Source organism: Dama dama, chromosome 15, assembly GCF_033118175.1.
Source record: "Dama dama isolate Ldn47 chromosome 15, ASM3311817v1, whole genome shotgun sequence".
Classification (NCBI taxonomy): domain Eukaryota; kingdom Metazoa; phylum Chordata; class Mammalia; order Artiodactyla; family Cervidae; genus Dama; species Dama dama.
This window is the reverse complement of record NC_083695.1, coordinates 4,658,310-4,670,865: the sequence shown is the minus strand read 5'-3', so window position 1 is coordinate 4,670,865 and position 12,556 is coordinate 4,658,310.

The following is a 12,556-nucleotide window of genomic DNA, read 5'->3' as shown; positions in this document are numbered from 1 at the left end:
TCCAAAAGGAAAGAAGAACTGTAAGTATAATCTATGTAAGAAATCTTTTTTGGTAGAAGGCAAACCCCATGGTACATCAGATAGCACACCTGGGAGATAAATAAGTAAAAATCAAGTTCATAAATCAAACTCATTGTATGACAAAGAATGGATGAGATGAAACACTGATCATCAAAGAATCAGAATAATGCAATATATTCTTCAAAATCCACTTCCATAAGTAGGTATAACTAATTGTACATCAGAATGTTAGTCTGTGATTAAAACTTTGTAGACAGTTTGAATATATTTTAGCCTTTGATAAGAATTCAAAAAAGTTTACATCAGAGAATCATTTAGAGGACTCTTAACATGGAAACGGAGAAGGCAATGGCACCCCACTGCAGTACTCTTGCCTGGAAAATCCCATGGACGGAGGAGCCTGGTAGGCTGCAGTCCATGGGGTCGCGAAGAGTCAGACATGACTGAGCGACTTCACTTTCACTTTTCACTTTTATGCATTGGAGAAGGAAATGGCAACCCACTCCAGTGTTCTTGCCTGGAGAATCCCAGGGATGGGGTCGCACAGTCGGACACGACTGAAGTGACTTAGCAGTAGCAGCAGTAATATGGAAAAGTATATTACGAAGAAATAGTACATAATCACAGTTTTAATAAAAGATGTAATACAAAATATTTTATAAGCCAATATTGTGTATGTATATGAGAATGTTGAGAAAAAGGAAGTCCCATGTTGTATTTTCCTCTTTTAATGCTCTAGTGAAAGAAATAAATAGCTAATAACTTACCAGCTAATAAATTACCTGGTGTTCTTATATGTAACTATATTTACATCTTAGTTGAGAGAGAGAGTGAAATCTTCATTGTCCTGTCCCTTACAAAGAAGGACACCTACTAAGAAACTGATATCAAAAAAAGACATGCTTCTAAGTGGTTTGTCTTTTTGGGTTACCATAACGTGTCATCTTAACTGATAACGGTATTTAGTAGACACTTTATATTTGAATCCTCTCTGAAATGTTTGCTCTCTCCACCTAACAGTAAGCTTATAGAGCCTGAAAAACTAATCTGTAGAGAAAATATTGCTCCTAGAAGAAGCTTCCATTGGCCTTTTTCCTTTTTTGGCTGCACCTGGTCTTAGTTGTGGCACTTGGGATCTTTTTTTTTTTTTCTTTTAGTTTTGGCAAGCAGGGACTTTAGTTGAGTCATGCTAACCCTTCATTGTGGCCAGTGGGATCTAATTCCCCAGGGATCAAACCCAGGCCCCGTGTATTGAGAGCTCGTGGTCTTAGCCACTGGACTGCCAGGCAAGTCTCTTCACTGGCTTTTTAAACAGCTTTATGGAGGTATAATTTGCATACCATAACATTCACTCACTAAGTGTACCATTCAGTGGTTTTCAGTAAATTTTCAGTTGTGCAAATATCACTGTAATCCAAATTAGGGACATTTCCATCACCCAGAAATATTCTCTTGAGTAAATATGCTCTCAGTCTCCACCCACAGCCAACCACTGATTTGCTTTTTGTCTCTGTAAATACATGACTTTTCTGAGTGTTTCATACAAATATATGACCTTTTACATCTAATTTCTTTTATTAGACAAAATTTTTTGGTCTAATTTGGATTTGTCTAATTTTTAGTTTTTTTCATGTTATGGAGATCCAATTTCTCTATATCCTGACTACCATTTAGTATTGTCTGTTTTTATAATAGTCATTCTAGTGAGTGTGAAGTGGTATCTCATAGTTTTAATTTGAATTTCCCCAGTGACTAATGATGGCTAACCATGGCTAACCATGTATATCTTCTCTGGTGAAATGTCTCATGCAAGTCTTTTGCACCTTTTTGAATTGATTTGTTTTTCTTGCTTTGAGATGTATGCCTACATTTTCTGCCCTGACTTTATGTACATGAAAGTCGATCAGTCATGTCCAACTCTTTGTGACCCCGTGGACTATACAGTCCATGGAATTCTCTAGGCCAGAATACTGGAGTGGGTAGCTTTTCCCTTCTCCAGGGGATCTTCCCAACCCAGGATCGAACTTGGGTCTACCGCATTGCAGGTGGATCTTTACCAGCTGAGCCACAAAGGGAGTCATAGAATAGAGTCATCTGTGCCTGCTTCATTTGAAAGCTGATAAACCTTGACTGTGAGTGTACAAGTAACCTGGCCAGAGACACCCAGTTTGTTAGTAGTAGAACCAGAAGTAGAAAAAGTCTGTGCATGTTATAACAGATAAGTCACCCACCAGGTTCTATTACAACTTAGTTAGAAACAAGTTTTTAATATGTATTTTTGTATTTGTGCTAGGTCTTAGTTGTGGCATGTGGGATCTAGTTCCCTGACCAGGGATTGAACCCATGTCCCCTGCAGAGTCTTAGCCAATGGAAAGCCAGGGTAGTCCCACAAGTTTTTTTTTTTAATTAATTTACTTTAATTGGAGGCTGAATTAATTTACAATACACAAGTTTTTAAGTAGACCTTTTCCTCAAGGAACCTCCAGTCCCTTTCTGCAGGGTGATTTCTCTGACTCTGAGGATAGGCAACTCAGGAATATAAGTAAACAAATATGTTGAGTATTTTTCCTACAACATTGATTATGAAAAATAATGGTTTGTCTTCTGTATAATATTATTTATTCAATTAGTTCTAAATTGGTTCAAAAAGAAAAGTCAAATTAATAAATCATTAGGGAGTAAACCCAGGGTTAAATTGCTCAGCCAACCTCTATAAATTATCTGTCAGAGTTGCACATGTTAATTCTTCCTCCACATGGTTCTTGCTGACTCCTCAGGGGCCAGAGAAACTTTTTCCCAGAGGGGCTTTCAACCAGCTGGTAGGCAGAAAGTTTTAGGAAGCTAAGTCTCAAAGATTCACAAAAGCCATATCTCACATGACTCACTCCTATTTTCTTCTCTCATAGCTGTGCATTCAGCCTTTTCTGTATTTTCCCGAAAGGGACAGAAAAAGAATAAGTTTGTTCTAGGTGAGTTGTTTGTTTATTCATTTCTCACATTGTCTTCCACTGCAAAAATAATTAAAGATTAAAATGATAAAAAAAATTTTAAGGAATATATAGAGAGAGTTAACAGATCTAAAACAAGGAAAAGTCAACCTTTAGTTTTATGGAGATAATCATAATTTCTTTGTATGTATATTATACATATAAGTATCATTTGTATAATAACAATTATATGTGGCTTTATCTCTGATACTTTATACAAAAGGAAAACCCTTTTCTTTGAGTTTAAGAATAAACAAAAATAATTCTTCATGGAATATAAAGACTTCCTGGCTTGAAGTCTGAAAAAAATTTCTCTGCTTCATGAAAGTGAGGTGGCTGAAAACCCCACTTAACAAGCCTGAAACGATTGCTGCCTCTCTTTTTCTTTTCTGATTGTTCTTTAGTAGGCACAGAGGGAAGAGAGCCAAAGCATGACTCAGTGGATTTAAGCTGACAATCTCTTGTCTGCTTCTTGGTGTTCTTCCTGTTGTCTTTCAGCAAAGTTTATCCCTAAGCATTCATCCTTGGTCCATTATAATTCTTATCTTAACTATTATTGACTGATTTCATATCATATGGATTGTTAACTATATCAGAGATTGAGACAACCACTCCACATTTGAAATTCAGAAGCTGAATTTTGTAAGTGAGACCTATCACTGGCCAGATATATTCTCAACGCAAACTGTTGATTTTCTGTAGAATTTTTTGCAAAAAGTTAGTGTATTAATTTCCTGTGGCTGCTGTAACAAGTTACTACAAATTAGCCTAGAAAAACAGAAATTTATTGTCTTGCAGTTCTGGACACTAGAAGTCTAAAGTCAAGGTGTTGTCAGGGCTGCACTCCTGCTAAGCTTCTAGAAGAGATTCTATTCACCATCCCTTTTGGCTTTTGGTGGCTGTCGTGAGAGAGAGAGGAGATGGAATGGAAAGAAAAACCAAGATAAAAAAAATACATATCCTTAAACCTGTATCAGTCAGAATTTTCCAAAGAAACAGAAACTATAGTGTCTGTGTGTGTGTGCGCCTGTGTGCTCAGTCATGTCCGACTCTTTGCAACCTCATGGACTGTAGACTGCCAGGCTCCTCTGTCCATGGAATTTTCCAGGCAAGAATACTGGAATGGGTTGCCTTTTCCTTCTCCAGGGGAACTTCCCTAACCAAGGATCGAACCCATGTTTCTTGTGTCCCCTGCATTGGCAGATTCTTTACCACTCTGCTGCCTGGGAAGCTGTTTGCATATATGTATACATATAATACACATGCACACAACCATATGTATTTGTACATGCGTATACTTATTCATTTTAAGGAATTGGTTCATGTGATTGTGGAGGCTGGCAAGTCTAAAATTTGTAGAGCAGGGAATGTGCTGGTGATCCAGTGGTTAAGACTCCACATTCCCAATGCAGGGGCCCAGGTTCAATCCCTGGTCAGGGAACTAGATCCCACATGCTGCAACTAAGAATTTGCATGTCAGAACTAAAGATCCTGGACAGCCAAATAAATAAATACTAAAACAAAAAAATGTGTAGGGCAGATTGTCAAGCTGGAAATTATAAACATATGTGTGTGTGTGCTTAGTCAATTCAGTTGTGTCCAACTCTTTGTGGCCCCATGGACTGTAGCCCATCAGACTCCTCTTGTCCATGGAATTTTTCAGGCAAGAATACTAGAATGGGTTGCCGTTTTCTTCCTCAAGGGGATCTTTCCAACCCAGGGGTCAAACCCAAATCTCTTGAATCTGCTCTATTGGCAAACAGATTCTTTACTGCTAGTGCCACCTGGGAAACCCAAAAATATAAGTGCGTGTATGCTTAGTTGCTCAGTCATGTCTGACTCTTGTGGATATGGAAGTTTAAAAATAGTAGAGCTCATATTTAGCACCAAGTTCCCCTTCACTAAGTTCCTCTGGCTACAAATCTCAAATGTCTCCAGTGGCAGCAAGTAGCAACATTCCCACAGTCAGGTATTTCTTCTCAAACTCCATTTATATTCAATTTGAATTTCACATCTAATATACTCACTTTTCATTTCTTTACTGCTCTTTCATCTTTGTTGGCCTTGTTGCAGTTAACTGTTCTTGCAAATGTCTTGTTGCTGAGAGATAAGGAGGCAGTACAACTACGTGCTTTGCTGTCTGTATGATGAATGTATAGCAACCAGTCACGGGCAGACAGACCTTGAAGATGACATGACTGATCATTGTTCATGATGTATGTCTGTTATTTTGTAGTGATTTGTGAACTGAAAAACAAGCAGTGAAGTTTGTACTTTATTTAATTACAGTTATCATAATAACCAAAAATCTGACCTGTGTTGTTTGGCTGGTGTTACTCAACTAAATAGTGGTGACTGAAATTTGTGCATATCAGAGGCATGCGAAGTTGGACAATCTGTCTAGACATAAATTTTCCTACATACCTATTAACACAAATTTGTAGATGCTTAAAAGTTTTTCCTGGCAGAGTGGGTCTTCAGATACTTAGGAGAACTCTTTTGTAAAGGAATGTTCCCAAGATTACACATTATCTATGCCCTGAACAGACCAGGGCATTCTATATCATTAAAGACCCAAATTCAGTTCTCTCCTGATTTTTTGCTATTTGTTAATCCAATTTGCATCCATACCAGATTCTAAGCTTCCTGAGAGTTGAAACAGCGTTTTATGTATTTTATATAACCACAGAAACTAGGATACCTTCATGCCTACAATGTATTTTATGTTTGTGTGTACTTATATATATGTATATAGTGTAAGGAAGCAAAATTTGCAACTGCAAAATGTGTCCTTTGGTATCAGGGTTAACTTAAGCTGATTATTTTTAAGAAACAGAAGACTCAGGAAGTCTGTCTTTTTACATAAAGAATTTAGATATAGGGCCAGTTCCTGGAGTAGAGCTGTCACCAGAGAATCTGCAAAGAACGAAGGCTAGGTGTGGTGGGGCAAACTGCAGCCTAGAGAGCCCAGCCTACTGTGTCCCACAGTCTCTGCAGAGCCCAGCAAACATATGTTCACCAAACGTTTGCTTTTCCATCTCCAGGTAAATTGCCTTCCTCCCCTTTGAAATCCCAAATCACTGCCACCAACATCCTCTTTTGTCTTTTGCTGAAGACGGTGTTTAAAGTGAGGGTTTTGGGCCATTTTGGCAAGTTACTTTGTTTTCCTGGGTCTTGCCTCTGTATACATTACTTCTGTTTGATTTTCTTTTGTTACCTGTTCTATGTTAATTTATTTTATTTTTATTTGAGTATAATTGATTCACAATCTTGTGTTAGTCTCAGGTGTATAGCACAGGGATTCAGTATCGGTTATTACGAGATACTGGCTATAAGTCTCTGTGCTATACAGTATATCCTTGTTACTTATCTGTTTTATGCATAGTACCTTGTATATGATAATCCCATACCCTAATTTGTCTCTCTCCTTTTCCCTCTCCCCTTAGTAGGATTGTAAATTGGTGCACCCATCATGTAAAACAGTATGGAATTTCTTCAAAACCTAAAAATAGAACTACCATACTATCCAGCAATTCCACACCTGGCTGTATACCCAGAAAAAAATGAAAACACTAATTCAAAAAGTTATATGCACCCAGCGTTTATAGCAGCATTGTTTTTAATAGCCAAGACATTGAAGCAACCCATGAGCCCAACAGAAGATTGAATTAAGGTGTGTGTTACACAGTCATAGAAAAGAATGAAACTATGCCATTTGCCACAGTGTGGATGGACCTAGAGACCATTTGCTTAGTGAAATAAGTCAGACAGAGAAAGACAAAGCTATATGATATCATTTATATGTGGAATCTAAAAAATAATACAGATAATGCATATGCAAAACTGAAACAGACTAACAGATACAGAAAAGAAGCTTGACATAGAGAATATTATCTTTTGTTAATGCGGTGTATCACATTGATTGATTTGCAAAGACTGAACTATTCTTGTAACCTTAGAATAAATCCAACTTGGTCATGTTGTATGATCCTTTTTATATATTGTTGGATTTGGTTTGCTAATATTTTGTAGAGGATTTTTTACATTTGTATTCATCAAAGATACTGGCCTATAATTTTATGTTTTTGTAGTGTCTTTGTCTGGTTTTCTTATCAAGGTAATGGAAGCCTCATGGAATGAATTTGGAAGTGTCTGTCCTCTTCAGTTTATTTATTTATTTATTTTTTGGTCCTCGGGTTTCTTTTTTTTTTTTAATTTTTTAGAATTTATTTTTAACTGTTTAACAGTGTTGCATTGGTTTCTGTCATACAGCAGCATATCATCAACATGAATGATGTCATGCAAGTATACACATGTTCTCTCCCTCTTGAACCTTCCTCCCATTCTCCTCCCACCCACCCCTCTAGGTTGTCACAGAGTACCAGGTTGAGCTCCCTGTGTTATTGAGCTCCACTAGCTGTCAGTTTTACATACGGTAATCTCTTCAGTTTTTTAAAATAGTCTGAGATAGGTGTATGGTAGAATTCCCCTGTGAAGCCTCCTGGTCCTAAACTTTTTGTCCAGGGTGTTTTTAAATTACATATTCAATTTCACTTCTAGTGATTGGTCTGTTCAAATTGTCTGTTTCTTCTTGACTCAGTCTTGGCAGGCTATGTGTTTCTAGAAATTTGCCCATTTCTTCTAGATTTTCCAATTCGTTGGCATAAAACTGTTTCATAATATTCTCTTAAAATTTTTCTATATCTTTGTGATTTTCAAATTGGAACAAAAGAGTTAAACTCTCATGTCAGTTTAATTCTTAGACCAGTCAGAAGAACCTAGAATGGTAGAGGAAAATTTCTTCCTCCCTGACAACATTAATACATGAATTAATAAATTAATTGGGAAGTTTCACAATGTTTTTCTTTCTCTTACCACAAGTAACACAAAACAGGTAGTATAGTAAACACCTTATGTAAGCTTTTTCTAATTAACTCAACAGTGAACTTGGTGAAGAATTAGTTCCTAAATGTCTTTTCTCTATCTTACAATTGTGATTATTTCAGATTAATCAGATATTTCCTGTTATAGGGATCAATTTCATTTGAGGACGTGACTGTGAACTTCACCTGCTCAGAGGATCTTGTGCAGGGACATAATGCTAGAAAACTACAGCATCCACATTTCACTGGGTAAGCAGAGTAACAGCATCAGGCCTATCCTCTGTTACCGAACATATGGATCCTTTGTAGAGTTTAATGGTATTTGATTTTGGATACCACGAATATAGGTGGCCCAATGGTAAAGAATTTGCTTGCCAATGCAGGAGATGTGATTTTGATCCCTGAGTCAGGAGATCCCCTGGAGGAGGAAATGGCAACCAACTCCAGTATTCTTGCCTGGAAAATCCCATGGACAAAGGAGCCTACTGGGCTGCTGTCAAAAGTGTCGCAAAGAGTCAGACATGACTTAGTGACTGCATGGACCAGGAATATTGTTTGTGTTTTCACCTCCCCATTGAAAGATTTCAGTGGGTTCTTTCATTGTGCAGCTTCTGAAGCTGGACCTTGGTTTTTCTTCTAAATTCCTGAAGCCAGACAGCTTTCTCTATGTCCTATATCACTTTCTACTGTCAGGGTATTGCATTACCAAACCAGAGGAGATCATCAAGTTAGAGCAAGAAGCACCATGGATATCAGAGTAAGAATTTACAAGTCAGTGTTACCCAGGTGAGTAATCCAGGGGAAACTAGATCCTTGGTGGTTGTTTTAGGTACAGGCATCTTTGGAGCTTCAACAACAAAAAATCTTTGGAGCATTTTGAACAAACCCCTTTAGAAGCTCAATCTATTTGGAAATTACTAAGGATATTTAGCCTACATGCCTCAGACACCTAAATTCACCACAAGATATAGTCTCACACATAAATGTTTTCTTTTTGGCTTGGCTTTTTTTAGGAGTTTAATCCCTATTACCTGTACCTTGAATTTCTGTCTCGTAATAAGTATTTTATCTTCATTAGTTCTCTTTGCTCTAGCATTCTTGGTTGCCCACATTCCCTCCTATCAAGGACTTCTTTTGTTTTCAGGAGTTAATTAATTAACCAATGCTAAATTGAGCATTTGATCCATTCCAATCATGTTCTAAGTGAAAGAGATACCACAGTGGATGAACTAAGTCTTTTGCTATTAGGGAATTTACATATTAGCAGGAAACAGACACAGGAAGGTGACTGCAAAAAAATGGTTTAGAAGAGTGGCAAGAGTAGAAGCAAGGAGATCAGTCAGGAAAAGTGATAATGCCATGGACCAGGTTTAGGAGGACAGAGCATATATAGTGATGGAGTTCTAGGTATATGATGACAGTGAGGTTAACAAAATTAGCATGCAGACTCTAATATACCTCCTCTGATAATTTCTTGGAATACTTTCATTCCTCTGATAATTTCTTGGAACAACATCCTTGTCTGCTTGTGCTCCATGTCACATTTACTGCATAATTCTCTGATTGAGCATGTTTTATGGTGAATTCCATTCTTTGTAATTCATCCATTCTTACTCTACCTTTTATTCTCTATTCCTGATGTTTCTTTCACCTCTTCTATCCATTTTGAAAGGTATGTATGTTAGTTTAGTTCAGTTCAGTTCAGTCACTCACTCGTGTCCAATTCTTTGCCACGCCATGAATCGCAGCACACCAGGCCTCCCTGTCCATCACCAACTCCCGGAGTCTACCCAAATCCATGCCCATCGAGTCGGTGATGCCATCCAGTCATCTCACCCTCTGTCGTCCCCTTCTCCTCCTGCCCCCAATCCCTCCCAGCATCAGGGTCTTTTCCAGTGAGTCAGCGCTTCGCATGAGGTGGCCAACGTATTGGAGTTTCAGCTTCAGCATCGCCACATAAATATACATACATTCATTGCCAACTTTCCTTCCCTTTTCTACCCCAAAGTAGCTTTGATTAGTTGGTTCATTGTCACCCCTTCCCCTCAAATCCTAAGAAAAGTGGAGGAAATGGGAAAATTTATTTGGGAGTTTTATCTCAAAACAATGGTTCTGAAACCAAAGAGATAAATAAAGTGTATTTGTTTATTAGCCAAATTTAAGAATTATTTTCATTCATAACATATGTTTAATTTTTCTTGCCTTTAGAAAAGTTGAAAGTTGATGGTGTGATAAAGAGCAAAGAAAACCAAGATAGACATATATGGCAAGCTGCATTTATTATTAACAAAAAAGTAATTACAGAGAAAGAGAATATATTAAGAAAGTCATTTAATTTTTGCATAGACTCTATTCCTTCCGGAAAAATGTGGAATAAATATAACCCAGATGGAATCAGTTTAGAAAATATGTCAGAGTTAACCACTAAAAATAGAAACTATTCAAGAAAGAAATCTGGTGATACCAATGGATGTGAGAAATTACTTCCTGAAATTAATCATGAGAAAACTCATACTGGGGAGAAACATAATGAATTTAATAAAAATGGGAGCACTTTCTATCTTAATGAGGATTTTATTCAACAAAAGAGAGACACAAGAGAGGCACAGTGTGGCACAACTATTTGAATATAATTTATGCATTAAAACCTTCCAATGTAATGCTCTTTTCATTACTCAAGAGAGAACTCACACTGGAGAGAAACTCTGTCATTATGATGAACGTGAGAAAACTGTCAGGGATGAGTCAAACCTCATGTTACCTCAGATAATTTACTCAAGGAAGACTCACTATAAGCTTAATGCATCTAGGGAAACCTGTGATAAGTCACTCTTCTGGAAGAAATGTCATACACTTTAGATATAGGTGAGAAATACCATGTTACACCATGAGTGTAACATATGTGGAAAAAGGCTTCTCCCAGAAGCCAAACCTCACAGTACACCAGAGGACACACACAGGAGAAAAACCCTATCAATGTAATGAATATGGGAACTCTTTTTTACCATAAACCAGCCCTCACTGTACATCAAAGAATTCATACAGGAGAGAGACGCTATGAATGTACTAAGTGTGGGAAAACCTTCTATCAGAACTCAGCCGTCCATCAACATCAAAGAACACACATGGGTGTGGAAAATCTTTCTCCCAAAAGTCAAATTTGACTGTGCATCAGAGGTCTCACATGGGAGAAAAATGTTATGTGATGAGTGTGAGAAATCTTTCAGTATAAGGTCAAAACTCACGGTACATGAGAGAATACACTCAGGGGAGAAGCCTACAAATATAGTTAATGTGGGAAAATTTATTATATGAAGTTAACCCTCAGTAAATATCAAAGACTTCACACAGGGGAGAAAATATATGAATGCACTGAATGTAGGAAGACCATCTGTGGGAAGTCAGTTCTTCTTAAACATCAGAGAACTCATACAGGACAGAAACTTTGTGAATGTGTTGTATGTAGAAAAATCTTTTCTGAGAAGTCAACCCTTACCAAACATCAGAGGATTCATTCTGGGGAGAAACCCTACAAATGTAACAAGTGTGGCAAAGCTTTCTGCCAAAAGTCACAACTCATTCAACATCAGAGGATTCATACAGGGGAGAAACCCTATGAATGTCAAGAATGTGGGAGAACATTTTGCCAGAAGGCATCCCTCGATGTACATCAGAGAACACACATAGGAGAGAAGACCTTTGATTGTGAAAAGTGTGGAAAATCATTCTATGGCAGTTCAACCCACCTTAAACATGAGAAAACTCACACAGGGGAGAAACCTTATAATGGTAATGAGTGTGCAAAGACCTTCAACTACAAACCAACTCTTGTCACACATCAGAGAATACATGCAGAAGAGATACGATGTAAAGATGGGTGTATAATACATTCCTCCCATAATTCAGAGGCTTTGGTATGATAGAAACTGTGTCTGGGAAAGAAACTCTATGCCTGTAATGAATGTGGGAAGTCCTTGTACCAGAAGTCAGCCTCAGTTTATATCAGAGAACCACATGGAAGGAATCCTGGCAGTGTTTTTATATGCAAAAATGCATTTCCCTTTGCTGCTGGACATGTTGCTCATCTATATTTGTCAGCCTCTCTCACATCCATGTGGGACAATGTGAATGAGATCTGGCCAATGGGATGTGAACATAATGATGTCATTCACTTCCAGGTCTGAGACATAATGGGCTCCATGGTAGTCCTTCATGTTCTCTGTTCTCTGTGGGGTAGGAATGTAGCTGACTTCCATTGAGAGGTCTATACATACTGTATACTGGTGAACTGACACAAGAGTAGAGACTTCTGTCAAAATCCTGAATGTTTAGAAGGTTCATCCATAAATCAAAGTACTTTTAATTGGAGAGATCAGAGTCAAAAAAATCTATTGGTTACAAACAAATATAGAAAGACCTTACCAAAAGGTGATATTTTCTCGAGCCTCAGGTAAATCAGTAGAATAAAACTTTATAAACATTTGACTTTCTGAAAGTTTTCAGTAAAACATACTTTATCATATTTCAGAGAATTCTTATTGAGGGAGGCAATTTAGAAAAAATAGAGAAATTTAAAAAATGTTTTGGTAACAAAATTCTATAAGTGAAAATATGTCCTATGAATGTAGCCACTGTAGTACATGTGGTTTTGTAAAACATCATAAT